Source organism: Macrobrachium nipponense, chromosome 1, assembly GCF_015104395.2.
Source record: "Macrobrachium nipponense isolate FS-2020 chromosome 1, ASM1510439v2, whole genome shotgun sequence".
NCBI classification, from domain to species: Eukaryota; Metazoa; Arthropoda; class Malacostraca; order Decapoda; family Palaemonidae; genus Macrobrachium; species Macrobrachium nipponense.
This window is the reverse complement of record NC_087200.1, coordinates 52,773,262-52,793,078: the sequence shown is the minus strand read 5'-3', so window position 1 is coordinate 52,793,078 and position 19,817 is coordinate 52,773,262. Positions and strand designations below refer to the sequence as shown.

The 19,817-nt window shown below is 41.4% G+C and overlaps 1 protein-coding gene across 1 annotated transcript in view; it reads right to left on the bottom strand.

Moving 5' to 3' along the window:
* The window catches only part of LOC135218788 (RNA cytidine acetyltransferase-like), a 268,720-nt gene that overhangs the window by 103,035 nt on the left and 145,868 nt on the right, over positions 1-19,817 (bottom strand). The gene's annotated exons all lie outside the window — the stretch shown is intronic.

Genomic DNA, 19,817 nt, shown 5'->3' with positions numbered 1-19,817 from the left:
AAAAAGTATTAGAATTAGTGTTTTATTAAAATTAAAAGTGTAAAAAAAGGTATGTTTCTTCAACAAAATACCCATACAGTATAATATAAAATAAGATATTGTGCACAAAATCAAGAAAATGGGTCCCAGAAATATTTCGGTCCATATAAAAAAAAATACTGTAAATGCATAGAAGTTTTAGAAAAGCAAAAAAAATATAAAGTACAAAAAGTTCCTTCTTATCAATAAATACATGAAGAACTCATGCTTTAAACCATCATTAAAGTTATACATAATATTCCTTTTTACTAAAGAACATAAAAAACATAATTTAGAAAATGCAGAGCCAAATAAATCAATAAAAGTTTAAAACGTATGTTATAAAAAAGGGGATTTTGACGAAGGAAAAATCTATTTCTGGGTGATTGGCTCGTGTCGCCCTATGAAAGGATCCTTAATATCATTCTTTATAGGTAAAATTAATCTAAAAAATTACCAGAGAAAAAAAAAAAACAAAATTAAGAAAAGTCAGTAAACTGACTCGCTCAATCTTAAAAGAAGTGTCGGTATGATAATAGGGGCGAGTGTGGAAACACTACACGAGACAATCACCAATTAGAAAACTTCCAATCAGAATCCCCCCTAAGAGAGAGCCGTACCCAACGGGCGATGCAGCCGCTACTACTACTACTAGAGGACGCACGGACAGCAGCGCCCCTACGGACTATCCTTAAAAAATCTAAAAACATCTGTCCTGCAAGGGGGGGCTTAACAAAAAACCATGGGGGAAAAGGGGGGGTTTAATAGGGCGACACGAGCCAATCACCCAGAAAAGATTTTTCCTTCGTCAAAATCCCCTTTAACTGGGCTGGGGCAGCTCGTGTCGGCCTATGAAAGAGTACCAGAGAAACAGACAAGATGGGAAAAAAGGAACAAATGAAAAGCAGTGTAAAATGATGGATATAATATAAGTAAATCAATTACAGCATACAAACTAAGCACTTAAACTAACTTATACTAAACAGTAAAACAATTAGAACGTTAGTAATCTTAAAAGTACTTAAATGGTTAATTAAAAGTAAATTACAGAGATGCATGTAATATAACAAGAAGAGGATTTACTTAACATATTACAAAATATACAAACTCATTGTGTCCTACCCTAGCATAAAAATAAGGGTAGGTACACTGAAGTCCATCATTAATACAAGTTATGGGCAAAATATATACAAAAAACACATTGTGTCCTACCCTAGCATAAAAATAAGGGTAGGTACACTGAAGTACATATCAGTACAAGGTGTGCCCCTCATTTTGGGCACCACCTTGACGTGGTGAGGGGGCTCCGAACCTCAGGAAATCTCTTTCCCAGGTTCGAAACCCAAGAGTTCCCATATGACATTATATATTTTCGAGTAAACTTTATGTGGACTTTTCCATTTTTTGCCAAAATTTTTGTTTTTAAAAGCAAATAAATGAGAAAACATATCATGGCTAACGTGGAGTAAATCCGAAGCTAAAATAGTGAGAACTGTGGTAGATCCATCATCTTACACCGACAATGTTCGGACCTGTTTTTCAGGCGGAACTATTCTGTGGAGCTGGACCACGGATTCCAGGGGGGGCCTGGTTCTAGGAATAGAACTCTCGGCATCTATCCAGTTTGCCCATAATGTGATTAGGATGGGGGATAATTTGTATTAAACATAATAACTCTTAGTCCTAGCAAGCGGGTTTGCTTACACTTGGGCCATACTAAATCATGTTATGCCATCCCCTTTGGGGTGGGGTTAGGGTAGGGATGCGGACATTGGGAGTCCTTTCTCACTTGTGCCGTTTGGCAGAAGATTTAACTTCGCGAAGGGCAATGATATCTTGCAAGAATTTTTTTTTTTTTTTTTTTTTGTAAAAACGAACTGTGAAATAAATGATTTGAGTACCAGGGTTGGGCCCCATGATGGAAAAAACTACGGCACAGTTGATGACCATGGCACGTCACTCCCGAATTTCCTAGGTACTGCCACAAGTAGTGAAAGTACTATAAAAGATACAAAGGAAACACCCTGTTCCAAGTAAAGCAGCAGAACCAGAAAACTCCAAATAGAGTGCATAAATAAAAAAGAAACAAACAAACATAAATTGGTAAACTCCAATATCGTAAAAACAATGGAACCATATATGATGAACAATAATTCTGAATTAGAGACAAATAATCCTCCCAGCAATACAGAAAAATATAAAAAATCATACTAGACAAGCAACATACATAAAAACAAGGACCAAAAAGAAACAAAAATTACCGACTAATCCCACATTTGGTACATTTTGATGACCTCTTTGGACCAGATAATTGGTCAAGATTTCTAGTCTCAAAGCTGACAACAAAATCTCAGCAGCCGATGCTAGAAAACAAAAATTACTTAACATATATCCAACACAAGACATGGAATGCAGACACATCAAGACAAATGAATGGCTTATCCAAGTAAAACCAATAAAAAGCAGTCCCACTGCCTTTTTAAGTATAACAGAAATAAATAATATAAAGGTAATAATTACAAGCCACGTAACATTGATTATGTACAGGGTACAGTCATCCTACCCAATAGCGAGCAGGAGCTTCCTTCAAAACAAACTATTGCTAGATCCCTAAAATTGAGATATAACAATATCCACGATTTAGAAATATACTCTATTTCAAGTAGGAAAGAATAAAAGTAAAAATATCAACATGCCAAAATAAAATTTACAGGCCAAGACTTACCATTTAAAATAAAAATTCTAGGACAAAATAGAGAAGTTCGTCCTTTTGTTCCTAAACCATTACAATGTACACAGTGCTCAAGGTATGGACACACATACAAAAGATGCCGTAATAAAGCTATATGTGCAGTCTGTGCATCAGAGACCATACATAATGGAACTGTAATCAATCAAAATGATTATTTGTGGACTAGCCCATCACGCAAAATCTAAGGAGTGTTCATTTTACCAATATAACACGAAACTTCAGTTGTTAAAAATAAATAGGACAGGAATGTCAGTCATGGAAGCCAAACTTGAGCTAAAAGTAAGAGGCGTTAACAATCCATCCAAAACCCCCACCTTTTCAAATGTGGACTAAAAATCAAGACATCAAACAGCACAATGACAAACAAGATAATATAAACAGGAAAATGGATTCATACCAATATATGAAACACAAAATAAAAAGTGATATTACAACAACCAATACCACCCACTAACATAGATGATTCAGTTATCCATGGAAAAGAACTTCCAATAGAAGAAGAATTAAATAATGATGATATCGAACTGGCAAAAAGAAAAGAATTCTAGAAAGAACCCCACTAAGGGAAAAAAGGTAAATATTGAAAATTACAATCAATCCAGAGAGACTCCAACTACACCAGGAGAACATTTTTAAAAAGGATATTAAAACTAACCTCATACAAGTTGGAAATACACAAAAAAAAAAAATTACCCTCAATCTCAATCAAACAGCCAACATCTGGACAGTAAAGATCACTCCTTTACAAGTTCCATCAAATAATACTAATGAAATCATACCATTAAAACCAAACAAAAATATAACTATCACCCCAACCATCCACAAGACCGAAATATACCATTAACAACAACAAAACTAACCCCTCAAACAACAGCCTTATCACTACAGAAAAGGAACAAAATAGAATTACAAAACCAGAAATTCAAAGCTAGACCAAAAAAACTTCTGAACCAATAATTAACATTTACCAAACATGCTCAATCTTGTGGTTTGTAATGAATGCTGTAAGTAACATATAACCAACTAATACCAAGACAGAGGGGACACAGTACGAAATTGTATTGACAATTTACCAAATTAAGGAGGTGCCCTTTAACACACCAACATGGAGAACGAATTATGTCTGAATCCTTAAAATACAAAAAGGAAAATTATAAAATCAAAAATAGACTATTAATATTCAACTATGAAAAAAAACAAAACAACTGCAGTGAATTAATAACAACATACAAATACAACGATTTAAAAAACCACAAATAAATTCAAATGCATTATAAACTACGAGATAAAGTAAAATCAGCAATCAATTTACAGAATGTAACACCAATTCCTCCCAATAATGGAATATAAAAAAATCATCAAGGAATATAAATGGTCTCTTAACCGACTACGTCTGGGTGAATTACAAAGAATCATACGAGACCACAACCCAATGTGCATATGTCTACAACATATAGGAAGTAACCTACAAATATCCAAACACTATAAATGCCTGTTATTCACCAACTGACGGTGGAAATTAGGCACAAGCATATACGTTCATAATAGCATTAAATATGAACCTGTTGAACATTACCATCTATGCCATATCAAATAACATTCAATTAAAACTATATGCCTGATAAAAGTAAAATACTATTTGTAATTTTATATAAACCAACCCAAATTTCAATGCAAATTTCAGTGATTTTTCTGAACTATTAGCAAAAGTATACAGGAACCACTACTTATTAGTAGGAGATTTTAATGCACATAATCCATTATGGGATATTAATAACCCCATGAAACACATCCGGAATCAACATAGAGAATACTATAATGAAACACAACCTGTATTGTCTCAATGAAAGTGAAGTTCCAACATATTCTTTCAAATACACACCTAACCTTTTCTTCAATTGACATTTCATTATGTTCAAATGATGTAGCGGAGAAATTTGAATGGAAACGTCCTAGACGATTCATACACAAGTGACCATTTCCAATCATTCTGAACTACTTAAGTAATGTCAAAAATATTGTTGCCACCTACAAGATATAATATCCAAAAAGCAACTGGGATAAAGTATTTCCTATACACACGAAACATACCACCATTCCCACATAATGAAGATCACAATACTACATGTGAATCCTTCTCAAACTCATAATAAATGCTGCAGATAAAAAGTATTCCAAAAAACCAAAACACATTCCACAAAATCCCCGTCCCATGTGAAGGAATCCAACATTAACAAACATTAAGTAAAATAAAACATATTATGAGTCGCAATCTAAAAACAGACTCAAAACTCGCCTTAAATCACTCAAAACAAAATGCCCTATAGTATAAACATATTAAACAAAATAGTATAACAAACATAACAATTAACCACATTAAACCACTATATAACAAATATACAGCCAAATTTAGAAAAACAGTAATAGCTGAAAAAATCGCATCATGGAAGGAATATGTCTCAAACATATTCTTCAAACACATCCACAAGGGATGTCTGGCAAAAGATAAGGAAAAATCAATGAAAACATATAAGACCTCCAAGAAGTGCAATACATTTAAATGGAAAAATATACCATGATACTTATGAAATATCAAACATAATTGGGAAAACATTTTGAAAAAACATCATGTCTTACTCCAGCCCATAGATCACATTTTCAAAGTATCAGAAAAACAAAAAAGAAAATATAATACTCAATTTTGAAACTCTTGAAGACCTGGAATAATAAAAACTATATTTTTAACATGGAGAACTAGATAATGCATCAACTCTTGTCATCCTCTGCACCAGGATATGATAAAAAGATCATTTGAATGATAGAAAAAAAAAATTAGCTCTATAGCTAAATCATATGTATTAAAATTTTACAATAGTATCTGGCTAAACGTGTCTTCCTGATAAATGGAAACATGCCATAATTATTCCAATAAACAAACAGGAAAGGATGCAAGTAAACCCTCCATCCAATTATAGACGATATCTAACAAGTTTGCCTATGCAAAATCTTAGAAAAAAAATGGTTAATGCACGATTAACGTATGTAATAACCAAAGAATCCATTTTAACACCAACACAATCTGGTTCAATAGCTGGCAGATCAACCCTAGAATCCCTTAACACATTAGAAGATCATATCAAAAAAGGCTTTGAACAAAAGAAAATTAACAGTAGCTATATTTTTTGATATAGAAAAAAAGCATACGATACAACATGGAAACATAACATCATGCAAAAAACTCCACTCCAAGGGACTAAGAGGCCACTTACCAATATTTATTAGAACTTCTTAACAAACAGAACTTTTCAAGTAAGAGTAGAAAATCCTACTCAGTAACCTATAAACTGGAAGAAGGAATCCCCTCAAGGTAGTGTCTTGAGCTGTACATTGTTTGCTTTAGCAATCAATGACATTACTATAAACCAGTGGGCTGTTAAAAAAAACAGTTTATATGTTGATGACTTGTCATTACTATACGAGTAGTAATCTGAGAACGCTCAGAGAGTTCTTAGTACTGCCATTTAAATTAAATATATTGTAGTTGGGCAAATTCAGTTGATTTTTTTTAAATTTCAACTGATAAAACAAAAGCAATCGTCTTCTACAAAGACAAAAGGTGGATGAAGAACCAACAATCAAAACTGATCTTTATAGCCACTGAAATACAATTTGTACAAAAATCAAGTATCTCGGAGTAATATTGATCAACATTTAAATTGGAAAGAGCCACATCAAAATACATTAAAGCCAAGGGCATCAAAGCCCTTGCCATATGAAAAAAGTTATCACACACTAATTGGGGAGCAAAGCGAGACATTTTATTAATGATATATAGGCAACAGTCTTATTTCCATAATAGATTACTGCTGTCCAATATATTCATCCGCCCTCAGAAATCTGCATTAAAATCTCTCGATGCAGTGCACCATGAAGGCGTTTTTCGCGATTGTGCACAGGAGCTTTCCGATCGTCCCCAAACAAAACTCACTTTTGGTGGAGGCAGGTATTTTGGCCCCTTAAACATCACCGTAATTTAATTAACAATACAAAGAGGTCTTTCAATGCAAGCGGGATCGTTTCTCCTGCAACTACTGCTTCCAAAACTGTAATCAAGTAAAACAGCAGTTAATAGTACAAGCTCTTTCCCAAAAAGAGCTAGATTACATAATGAACATACATATATGAAATCCAATTTTTCACCCACCAATGGAATTGCCACACCATGGATTTTAAATAGAGTAAAGATATGTACATCCCTGTCTTTCCTACTAAAAACAAAAAAACAAATGACAAGTACGGAAACTGTACGCCAACATGCTTGGAACACATTAGAAGAAAAGGCGACAAATTTATGATATACAGACGGCTCCAAAAAATAATGTTGGAGTAGGAGCATCTGCATATTCGAAAAATATGTTAAGTAAAAAAAAAGCCTACCTTCAATATCATCAGTATTTACTGCTGAAGTCACAGCCATACAGATGGCTCTAGATATGATATCTGAGGCAAAAGCAAGTGTCTCTGTAATTTTCAGTGACTCACGTAGCGCTATAGATGCAATAGGACAGTATAAATCAGGAAACCAAATAGTACAGGAAATTCAAATAAAAATTCATCAACTCCTCCAATCAGGAATATCATGGAAATATGTTGGATCCCAGCACACGTGGGAATAAAAGGAAATGAATATGCAGGACTCTGCTGCCAAATTAGCCTGCACATACCTCCAATCCAACAATTTCATATGCCCCAGTGTCAGACTGGGTAAAATCAGTTAAAACATTAATTTACCAGGATTGGAAGAAGAATGGGCCTCGGTGCCAACAACAAACAAACTTAAAAATATAAAAACTGATAAGTCTATGCATGGAGGACATCCTCACGGGAGGAGGAAGAGCAAAAGAGGTGATCCTAGCAAGGCTACGTATAGGATACACAAGATTCTCACATGGTCACTTGATGTCAACACCACATGCTGACCCAGTGAAATGTAACAGATGTCAAATACCCATGACAGTGCAGCATTTGCTTGTTGAGTGCCAAATTGGACCCAGCAAAGATCTATTATCTGCGGAGTTCAGAAATGAAAAATATTCTTGCGGAAAGCAGGGATTTTTCAATTAATAAAATCATAAATTTTTTAAATAAGACGGGTTTCTCAAATAAAGTCTAAATCTTTTTTTTTTTTTTTTTTTTTTTTTTTTTCTCAGGATTGATCCCTGAGAACCAGCCCGAGAAGAGTCTACTTGAGACTCAGAGGTCTGGAAAAAACTAACACCTATTAATAATAATAAAGTACAAGTGTGGATGTCCCTAGCAAAAAAATAAGGGACAATCCACTACATGATTCAACGGCTAAGGCTATGTATTCGAGTAGCCTGGCGATAGGGTGAGGCATGTTGGATGATGTAGGTAGAAAGGAGACCTGGATCTATACTACAACTACTATACAGTATCAGGGGAAACAATGTTTCCCGCTGCTACTGCTGAAAACTTTAAAGATTCCAAGGACTTTAGATAATGCCGTTTAAAGACTGTCGGGGATTTCCATCCAGTATACTTTCTAAGATCCTCAAAGTTCATATGTTGAAAATAATTAATTGAGGTGGCTACTCCCTGATATCATGTGCTTTTGGGAATGACTCAGGGTTGGCTTGTTTAATGAAGTAAAGGATTTGCTGTCTAATACCTTTTACTGACAAAGTACCACCTTTTCTCTCATGAAGAGAGCACCTGAGGATCTTGAAGAAGTACGAGATAGAAAGGCTCTAAGAGTTGATACTGGGCAGAGAGAAGGATCCTGTGGAAGTGGGGGGGGATAACCTTCCAAGGAGCCACCTTGCAAGAGGATCCTCATTTTTGGCTAAAAAGCTACGATCCGGAGCAAGTAGAACTTCTCCTGATGGGAGGAATTCCACATGAACCGATCCCTGGATAGAGCCGACAGTTCTGAAATTCTAGCTCCTGAGGCTAGGCTTAATAAGAATAATGTCTTCCTCAGGAGCATTATGAATGTACAAGATGAGTTGTCAGTATCTGAAGCTAATTTTGAGGACATCATTTAAGAACCATGAAACTGTAGTAGGCCTCTGAGAAGGTCTAAGTCTAGCACAGGCTTTAGGGATAGATGTGAAATAAGATTCAGTCAGATCTATCTGAAAACCTACTTGAAAGATCTTCTTCAAAGCCGATTTATGAGTGGTAATAGTGCTAGCTGCTAAACCTTTTTCAAACAAGGATCTGAAAAAGGATATAGCCAAATTAACTGTCATGGTTGTAGTGTTCGATTCTCTCAAGAAAGATGCTAATTTTTAACAGCAGAGGTCATATTGTCTAATGGTTGACTCTCTCTTATCTGATTCTAGGAAGAGAATATTCTGTGGATCAATATCAGCATCTTTATTAGCCGCAAACTTCATGAAGTCCATAAAGTTAGGGTCTGGAGAATTCCTGAGGAAGCCGAACACAGTCCTCATTTGTACTGATTGTGATAGCTTGGGATTGGGGATCCGTTGAGGTCGGAGGACCCAATTCCAGAAGAAGAGGATACCAGTTGCTCTTGGGCCAGTCCGGTGCAATCAGAGCTACTATTCCTTTGAAAGACCTTAGTTTGCTTAGGACTTTCAAGAGAAGATTCACTGGAGGAAAAAACATAAATTCTCCTCCACTGATTCCAATCCAACGACAGGGCGTCCGTGGCATAAGCCAGAGGGTCCAGGTTGGGGGCCACATAGCAAGGGAGCTTGTGGTTCGCTTTGTGAGGCGAAGAGATCCACTTGGAGACCTGGGACTCTCAGGCTTACCCACTGGAATGACCCGTCGTCCAGAGACCACTCTGATTCCAGAGGAACTGACCGGGACAGGGCGTCTGCTATCACATTCCTTACTCCTGCCAGGTGAGTGGCAGGACAGATGCCATTTGTGTTTGTTGCTAATGCAAAGATGGCTATCATGACATGATTCACATGCTTGGATTTGGACCCTCCTCTGTTGATGCAATGAACTACCACTGCACTGTCCAAAACTAGCCTTAGATGAGACTTCTTCGGGGAAGCAGTCTCTTCAGAGTAAGAAAATACTGCCATTGCTTCCAACACGTTTATGTGGAGCTGGCGAAATTGAACTGACCAAGTCCCTGAACCTGTTTGAACTGAGAGTATCCCCCCCACCCGGACAGGGATGCATCCGTGTGAATGGTTAACACTGGGAGGGGATATTGAAGGGGTACTTTCTTGGCTAAGTTCTTTACTTTTGACCAAGGCCGTAGTGGTTGCGGAGGATCTGTGGGATTACTGACAACTTGTCTCGATATTTGGAGTTTGCTCTTGACCGCCAAATTCGATTTATATCTTTCAGCCTTGCTTTCAGAAGGATATCTGTTACCGAAGCAAACTGAAGAGACCTAGGATTCTCTCCTGGTTTCTTCTTGATGTTTGTTTGCATTTGAGAAATTGCCTGACAGATTTTGCTATTTCCTTCCGTTTGGCCACTGGAATTGACAGATTGTGGGAAGACAAATCCCATTGGATTCCTAGCCACTGAAAACGAGATTCCGGAGTAAGTCTGGATTTCGTTTTGTTTATCTGGAACCCCAGATGTTCCAGAAAGTGAACTACCGTTTTTTGGTGGCTTTGAGACATTCCTCGACTGTGGTGTTTCCCGCCCAGATCAACCAATCGTCTGAGGTATGCTGCTACCATGATTCCCTGAGCTCTCAATTGTTGTACAACCACTTCTGCTATTTTTGTGAATACCTGGGGGCTACATTCAGACCGAAGGGCATCACTTTGAATGAGAATGTTTGATTTCCTAGCCTGAATCCTAGGAATGGGCGGAAGTGCCTGGCTATAGGGATATGATAGTATGCGTCTGTAAGATCGATGGAGCATGTGACGGCTCCACGCGGAAGTAAGGTCCTTACTTGCGAGAGGGTAAGCATCTTGAACTTGTCGCAACGAATGAAAGAGTTTAGCTTTGACAAGTCTAAGATTACCCTTCTTTTTGTTGAGCCTTTCTTTGGCACGCTGAATAAGCGACCTTGAAATTTTAGATGCTTGACTCTCGCAATAGATCTTTCTGAAGGAGTTCTTCCGCGTAATCTGTCAATTCCTCTGACGGTATCTGGTGGAATGATTTGATTGGAGGAGGATCTTTGATCCAACTCCAGCCCAATCCTTTGGACACTATGCTCTGTGCCCAATTGCTGAACCCCCACCTGTGGCGGAAGAGAACAGCCTCCCTCCTACCTGGGGAGCCTCATTGTTGATGGGCGGGTTGGCCACCACGCCCTCCTCTGAACTGCCTGCTCCTTGTCGCCCTTCCTCCGCGCCACGCCTGACGAAAGTAACCTCTCGCCCTACCTCTCGGCTGTTTGTAGCCTTGACCGCATATGTTAGGGTTGAAGGCCGGCGAGATAGCGTAGGAGGTGGATGGCTGAGATTGAGGGGACAACAGGAGGATGGGCTGATTCTGCTTTGAACTAGCAGGTTGTCCTTGTTGGGTAACCGGGACCGCCTGCACAAATTGCTGCTGTTGCTGGTGTTTTTGATACGGCTGGAACCTCTTACCAGCCTTCTTCGGTTTCTTACCAGCAGTGGGAACGGAATCTTGTTTGCCTCTTCGAGGAAATACCCCACCTAGCTCTAAGGCTCTGGTTGAGCCTAGCAGCTTCGTGGTGTACTTCGTTGACAGCGGACTCTGGGAAAGATCCGCGATCCATCCCCACTGCTAGAGGCCAAGAGTCTATTCGGCTCATGCCTAATAGTACACTCTTGTAGAACATGCTTTCGGCAGTTCCTCCTAGCCTGGAAGAAGTCAAAAGCGTCCGTAAGTACCGTCTGGAACTGAGATTTCGCCAAAATCTTGAACAGCGGTTTCCGTATCATAAGAGAGGGCAGCCATTTCCGTAATTATTAAGGGAATTGAGGGACCTGCCAAACCACCTGGTTCGTGCATCAAACTCCTGCCTGGATTAGGGAATCCTTGGCAGCCTTGGTAGCTTCTCGCCGAACTGGGTCCTAACATTGGCGCAGTCCGGTTTGAGCTTACCAAGCGTGAATGTAGCTGGCAAGTTTCTCCCCAACAAATTCTCCGAAAGCCCGGGAAGAGCGAGAAGTAGACTCCGCCTCCCTCAACTGTGGGATGGGCTCATCCTTGAGGACTGCCTGAAGGGCTTCTCCACTAATTTCGTGGCGAACGGAAGAGAAACCTCCTCTTCCGTTCGCGAAAATAGTGAAGGGACTCTTGTAGGCCTGGATTTTGGTGTTCGTACACTCCCAGTCCTCAAGGCAGTGAACCCATTCCCGCTGAGCATGATCCTCTACTATATAGGACCGACTCTCTAGAGATCTTGGCTTCCCTCGTCAGAGCCGTTACCGTCATCCTAGCATAACCGATGAAAGGCTGCGTCAGACCTGGAGGGTAAAAACTCGAAGTCCTCCAATCCTTCGTTCCACACTCCGGGATAGAGATCATCCCATCCTTGAAAGGAGCGTAGGCAGCTACTCTCCCTGGGTTCTCCATAGAGAAAGCTGTCAGAGAGTCGTATGGCGGGAGTTGGAGAATCCCAGTGCTTGGCGCTGGGGAGACTGGAAGAGGAACCTGAGATAGCCCGGCTACTCGGTCCTCATTTTCTCTCATCCTGTTAGAGAGGTCTTGAATTGACTGGACCTGATTGAGACAGAGTGCTTGACAACTGTGCAAACATCTGCTCGAATCGTGTCCCCAGGGCGGAGACTTGCGAGCCAACCAGCTCGCCCACCTGTTGCATCACCATGCTGAGAAAGTAGAGGGATCAAAGGTGCTAGGCCCTGCTACCACCCCTACGGCGTAGCTGGAGTGGAAGCGGTGGAGGCGGGAGACGGGCACTGGCTCGGCGGGAGCGCGAGCCTTCCTCCTTAGAAGCCTTGCTTCTGGAGCTCTTTGAGTGAGAAGAGCTCGGCTTCGCTTTCACCGCATCGGCGTAGGAAGTCGACGACTTCCTAGCCGAAGAAGACGAAGAACGACTTCCTCGAAGTTGTCTTGGCCAGAGTCTTCGGTCTCTCTGTCCCTTCACCTTTGGGGGTACAGAGAGAGCGGGAGAGCGGGTAGGGATCTCAGATCCCACAAAGCCTTGGAATGAAGCACTTGAAGAGGGGACAGGAGAAGATCCAGGAGCACCCAAGGAAAGACCTTGGGCGCCCGACACACCTACCTCAACCAACAAATCCTCCACCCCTACCGCCATGGGCTCAATGTTAAGGTCCAGGCAGCGACGTCCGGGACCGACTCCTGGGAGGCTACGACCCCAAAGGATTGCTGGAGGTCTTGCTGGATGGAGGCTATCAGAGGGGCAGCGGACAAGGGGTCAACGTAACCGGTCGACTTGCCCGCGGGGAAGATCTGGACGGCCAGCTTCTTATCCAGAATGTAGGGCTGGCCTTTGGCGGCGTCTTCCCGAAGCCGCCCACCCACGCTTTTCAGGGTGGAGAGGGCGACTTCCCTCACACCAGTAGCCTGAAAGAAAGGCGAGATTAGTTTCCAGTGATGGAACGGGGTTAACAAACTTATGACTAAAAGTTTGTTAGTAGAATGATAAGGAAGCCTATAACGGACTTACCCCATCTCCCAGCTGAACGACCAGGTCGTAGCAGATGGCGCAGGCTTCTGGGTGCCAGACGATCATCCCGTTGTATGACGTGGCACATGGGGCGTGAGACCCGCATCATCGTGGCCGCAGGGGTCGTACAACGTCGCGTTGCACGCTAGGACCTGACAGTTGGTAGAACCTGTAAGTGGAAAGATACCATGAGTACCAGGTAAACACTTACAGTCTAACAGATGCTCCGCTGGTGCCGGAGCGATAAAGTTAGATTAAACCAGAGCCCTGCCAAAATACGTGTGGTAACCAGGTTGGTTGTGCTCTCTAGGCTATAGCTCCGCTGATGGCGGAGACACAAAAGGGAACCAACCAGGAGTGGTGGTGTAAAAGGAAACCACAACGGAAAATGGCGGGGATGGTAGATAAAATTAATCATATTACACAATTCATTGTAAAATTAGGGTTATATCCTTAAATTAATAATAATAATACAAACCCTCCCTCCGCCCGCCCGTCTACTAGAAGAGTGCGCGGGTAAGAAGCAAAGCTCTCTTCCGGTAGCGGGGGAGAGATGTAAGGATATAGTAGGCAAGCAACCCGAACAATGTAGTGGTGCCTACCCCGCCCGCTGGCGGAGCCAGTAACCTATAACCAAAGGTGCCCCGGCTGCGACGGAAGGCTCCTTTCGTATAGCGAGGTAGGTGGCTGAGCAACTGGGGAGGGGGGGAGGAAGGTCTCGGTGTAACACGGCGGGAGCGAGAGAGGGGGGGAGGGATGGCCTACTCCTCCCCGCCTCACCGACTACCGCATGGAGACCCGGTACCTCATGAGTGGTCGCCCTATACCCCCCGCTGGGAGGAACCCCTGGCCGCCTCAGAGTAGTAGTGAGAGAAGGCAACTGAGGTTGTCATGACAACCAAGGGGTCCCCCAGCTCCTCCCTATACCAGAAGGGGAGGGCGGGGGCAGGGTAAGGTGCGATGGAACACGTGACCGCAAGTGGCCTAAGCCGCGAGCAACACAACCGTGAGAGGGCCACGTGAACCAGGCTGTACCAATACAAGGAACAAGCACCTAGGCTAGCCTAACACCTAAATATAATAAAAAATATACATCGAAAAGATGGAAAAGACACTTTTAGTAAAAGAGAAAGAAGCCCAGGAGGAGGCAGACTGTTCCAAGAAACAGAGGCCTACTCGGAGCCAGCGATAGCCGATGAAGAGCAAGAGCCGGGATGCTGGGCCGGAATAATAATAGTAGCCCTAAAATACCAAACTAAGAGAAATGGTAGGAGGGCTGAACTAGCTAAAACTCGATGTTAAAAAACAATGAACGTAATATAGTAAGCCCATAAGTATAAGAAGTCCCAGTATGGAGGACCGGGAATTCTTACGAGGCAGCATGGCGCCGCCACGAGACAACCGGGGAACCGTATATGACCTATTAAAGAGGAAAATACTGGTACCCGGAAGATAAAAATGTGGTAAAATATTACTTATGAGTTACTTAACTTAGCCGTGGCAATAGCAGAGCGTTCCATGGTAGAATACAGGGATAAATCCAGAAAATAGCACAGCACAAGGAAAAAATTGCGTCTTGACGCTAGCGCTAAAAATTAAGGATGATACGCTAGGGGCGCTGCTGTCCGTGGCGTCCTCTAGTAGTAGTAGTAGCGGCTGCATCGCCCGTTGGTATTCGGCTCTCTCTTAGGGGGATTTCTGATTGGAAGTTCTAATTGGTGATTGTCTCGTGGTAGTGTTCCACACTCGCCCCTATTATCATACCGACACTTCTTTTTAAGAGTGAGCGAGTCAGTTTACTGACATTTTCTTAATTTTGTTTTTCTCTGGTAATTTTAGATTAATTTTACCTAGAAAGAATGATATTAAGGATCCTTTCATAGGCCGACACGAGCTGAGCCCAGAAACATGCTTATTTATGTCATTACATATTTATTTTTATGAAATTTGTCAAAACCCTGAAATAAGTAAATTCTATTTAAAAATAAATCAGTAGAAGTTTAAGAATGATAAGAAAACTAATGTTTTAAACTATCAAAACATAACAGAAAAATTAATGCAATGAAGGAGCAATAGCCATAAGGAAAGCTATTTTATCTTCACCATCATATGATTCTACAAGATTTTTACTTCTCTATCTGTTTTGACTGGTATTTTTCTTTTTTTGCGGATTATCTCCTCTTTGCGCCTGAATTATCTTGGTCTGTGTGAGGAAATCTTCTTTTCGCAGAGCATCAATAACCTTCCAAATGTTTGAGTGCTTACTCGTTACTGATGCGCACAGTACTGAGTGAAACCCTTCAAATGCATTGCTTGTCCGTGGCAATTCCTGAATTACCCAATCGTGAACATTCCAAAAATCAACTGGATATAAAGGCTGTTCTCGTCTGCCCCGTCTTCCTCTCTTTGGTCCAATGTATGTTAGCTCAAATAACTTATGAAGTCTACTGGTATTGATTCATCCTCACAGAGATCTTCATAAGTATCAATTACATCTTTTATTTGGTGGTAAAAATGCAAGTGTGCAGAACATTTTAATTTTTGTTTAAAAAACAAAAGAGCCTCAGTACCATATTGAACTTTGTATCCTAATTGACATATTTTCCTTATAAAGAGTCTGGCAAAAAATGAAATAAACAACCTAGGCTGCTGCTTTCAGTAAAGTTATTTACTGTCCCAGCTGTTACGAATGCTCGTTCAAAGTCAACCAAAACGTGACGAGGGTTATATTTGGGTCGCAATTTACTTAGTTAAAGAAAAGTCCTGTCATATGTTGCTTGAGTTTTGTCCGGCAATAAAAATGAAAGCTCTTGGATAAAATCTCCCTTTTATGAAGGCATGAATGGTGAACAGCTGATACCATATACTTGGTGATGATTTAAATGTGCCATCCATTCCTAAAATAGATGCATTTTCCAGTTGCTGAAGACCTTCGTCGGAGGCGAAGATTAAAACCCGCTTTTCATCATCACTGCCTGTGTCGCATTGCAGGAACAAATGACCGCCTTGTAAATATTTAAAAGTATCTGGTACTTGAAGTCCTGTTCATTGAAGAGACAAAGGAGGAGCGCCAAAAGCTTTACTGCGCCAGTTTGTAATGCTTCTAGAAACCGTTTGCAACCGTGGTAATTCATATTTTGCATTCTCACTAATATTACTTGTAGCTTCGGAAATGAGCACCCCAGTACTGTCACCTCCTTACTGCAACTTTTTCCAGAAAGGTTATATTGGGCTTGGTTATTTAGATTTTAGAAATTTTCTGGGACCAAATTTCTGAGAATGAGATTTCAGGACCCGAATTTTCTGGGACCGGGGACCGAATTTTCCAAGCACCAATAATACTCCCCTTGATTCAAAATAAGTCTGTTTTTGTTTTTGTTTTTGTTTTTTTGTTTAGAGGAAATAAATTACTTTTTTGCTCTGGTCTTCATGGCAATATGCACAGTAACAAACCAGTTTTATGATCATACAAAAAATTCTAGGGGACTCTTGGACCGCTTAATGCTGAAACCTAACCCAGAATATCGGAGCTTTTCAAGCTGGTGCCCAGGAAAACCCTGAAAAACGTGACAAGTATGCTGTGACCAGAAGAACCTGTAGGAACTACTCAACAGCATCTTGTTACTTCATCACCAAGTGGGTGAGGTAGATAAGTGTGTGAAAAAGTACAAAAAAAATATATATCTGATGGTTTAGTTTGAACCGTCTATTCACCCATCTCTTTTGGGTGGTTTGAGTGTCTACAGTTTTCCATTAATTTTTTCTTCTGTCCACAAGAGTGGGGAGGTGGGATGATACATAATAGAGAGGCAAATATTTAAAAAATACATTGTATTAAAATTTCTATTTTTGAAAGAAATGCGTGTTACCTCTTCTTATGGGAATGGAGGTAGGGAGTTCAACTGGGAGAGAGAGAGGAGAGAGAGAGAATTAGAGCCAGAGAGAGAGAGATGGAGGAGAGAGAGAGAGGAGCGAGAGAGAAGATTGATGAAGAGAGATGAGAGAGAGAGAGAGGTGAATGTAAGCAGCATTACGTTGTGTTCGTGTGTATGGTTAGTTAGCAGCGAATTGCTCTTTCGGAGAGGGGTTGTTGTGTCTGTTGGGTCGTGGCGCAAGTCTGGTCTGTATTTTGAGTCAGTCTGTGACCAGAGCCTGTGATGGTCAGTAGTGTCGCAGCAGTCTATGAAGAGTGTTGAAGGCATTGATGGTCAGTTAAATTGTGTTATTGATTTGCTGTTTAATTTGTTGTTAAGTTTGATGGTGTTGCTTAAGAGTTGTTGTGCCTGTTTTGTTAGATCTGTTGTGCTTATGAGTTTCTGTTGAGTTGTATGTGAGTTGTTATAGTTGAGGGTTGTTGTTGTTGTTGGGGAGCTGTTGGGTTTTTTGGTGATGCTGTGAGTGGTTGGGTGTGGGCTTGTGGGGTGTTAGTTTGGTGTGTGGAGTGGGGTTGTTAGTGAGCTGTTGTGGTTGTGGTCCTTGGTTGTTGTTGCAGTTGTAGGCCTTGTTTGTTTGTTTGTTATGCTGTTGAGTTGTGGGGTTGTGGTCCTTGGGTGTTGTGTTGTTGAGTTGTGGGGTTGTGGTCCGTGGTTGCTTGTCATGTTGTTGTTGTGTTGTGGTTGTGGTTCTTGGTTGTTGTTGTGTTATTGTTGAGTTGTATGGTTATAGTTCTTTGTTGTTGGTTTTGTGTTGGTTTGCGGCAGTTGTTGTTGTCTCAGCAACCTCGTCCAGCAGACAGCACAGCATAGCCCTGAGTATCAGGAGTTGGGGTGAGTACATGTGTTTATGTTTTTGTTCTGTGTTTAGGTAAGTCAATTGTCCTTCATGTATTCTGTAGAATGAAGAGGAAAGTGTAGTGTAAGGCCCTTTGGGACCTTATTCTATTCCATGAGCCTCCTGGCCTACCTCGCCAGATCGTGATGAAATCACGTCTCGGGAAGGTTAGGCTAGCCGCTCAAGAGCCACCTTGGCTGTCCTGATCAGATCGCTCCGATCGAGAGAAGGTTAAGCTAAGCCGCTCTTTAAACAGAATTATATACTTATCCTTTTTATCCTTTCCCCTCTCGCGCCAGGGCTATTGTATAGCGTTTATTATCATGTAAATTGTTGTATTATTGTATTACTGTAATCAGTGGGCAGTCGGTCTATAGACTGTCAGCCCCAGTGATCGATTGGATCCACTTCTGACCGCGAGGTGTCCACCTGGCCGTCGTAGTATCCAATTGATCGCTTGTGAGCCACCCCTCTAGACGCCCTCCCTCCCCCCTTTTATCTTGACGGGATGACATAACTTGCTCGCGCTACTTCAGGTAGCCATCTGAGTCCTATCCCCTCTTGCAGAGGGGGTGAGAGGGAGTGATTATAGTCAGAAGGGGTACTCCTCACCTTATGTAGGAGTAGTACGATGGTACCTACCCAGACGAGCCCGGGTAATTTCCCGGCTCGTTAGGATGGTATTAGCCACATACTCTCTTCTCGCCTTCCTATCCCTACTTCCCTACGTCCTCTAATCCGTCCGCCTTGGAGGATCGGGTCCCAGTGGACATTGTTAGTTATGCATATAACAAACACGATTCCTTTACGATCAGATTCTGGCCTAGGTTTTACCTATTACCCTGTTTCGATCCCTAAGCTGGACCCGGGGGATATGTTACATAAACAGAGCCTAGCTTGCACCGCTCCCGAGTCAGCCATTACATACATCGCTACCCGTATCTTTATGACGACTTCCAATTGGTCACCTATACTAATTGTCGTCGTGTTGTTATTGATTTTGCACTCACTCAAGATTTAATAAAATTTGTAGATACCCTGACGTTTTATAATAGATATCCTGGCGCGAGGATGAGTTGGACCTACTTACACAAACCAAGAAGATTCCTCCTATCTCCTTGGTTTGGGAAGTAGGCCAGACGGGTTTCCTTCCATCTGGAGAGGCTTCTCCCCTTCGATTCGTCGGATCGGGAGTACAGCCTATCTCCCTCCCTCCGCCCCTTACGTTCCATCGGTTTGCTCAAGGAGGATACCTCCTTCACCTGACCAAGGAATCCTTGAGGGAGGAGTGTAAGGCCCTTAGGGACCTTTTTATTCTATTCCATGAGCCTCCCTGGCCTACCTCGCCAGATCGTGATTGAAATCATGTCTCGGGAAGGTTAGGCTAGCCGCTCAAGAGCCACCTTGGCTGTCCTGATCAGATCGCTCGATCGAGAGAAGGTTAAGCTAAGCCGCTCTTTAAACAGAATTATATACTTATCCTTTTTATCCTTTCCCCTCTCGCGCCAGGGCTATTGTATAGCGTTTATTATCATATAAATTGTTGTATTATTGGTAATCAGTGGGCAGTCGGTCTATAGACCGTCAGCCCCCGTGATCGATTGGATCCAACTTCTGACCGCGAGGTGTTCCACCTGGATGGTCATAGAGTCCAATTGATCGCGTGTCAGCCACCCCTCT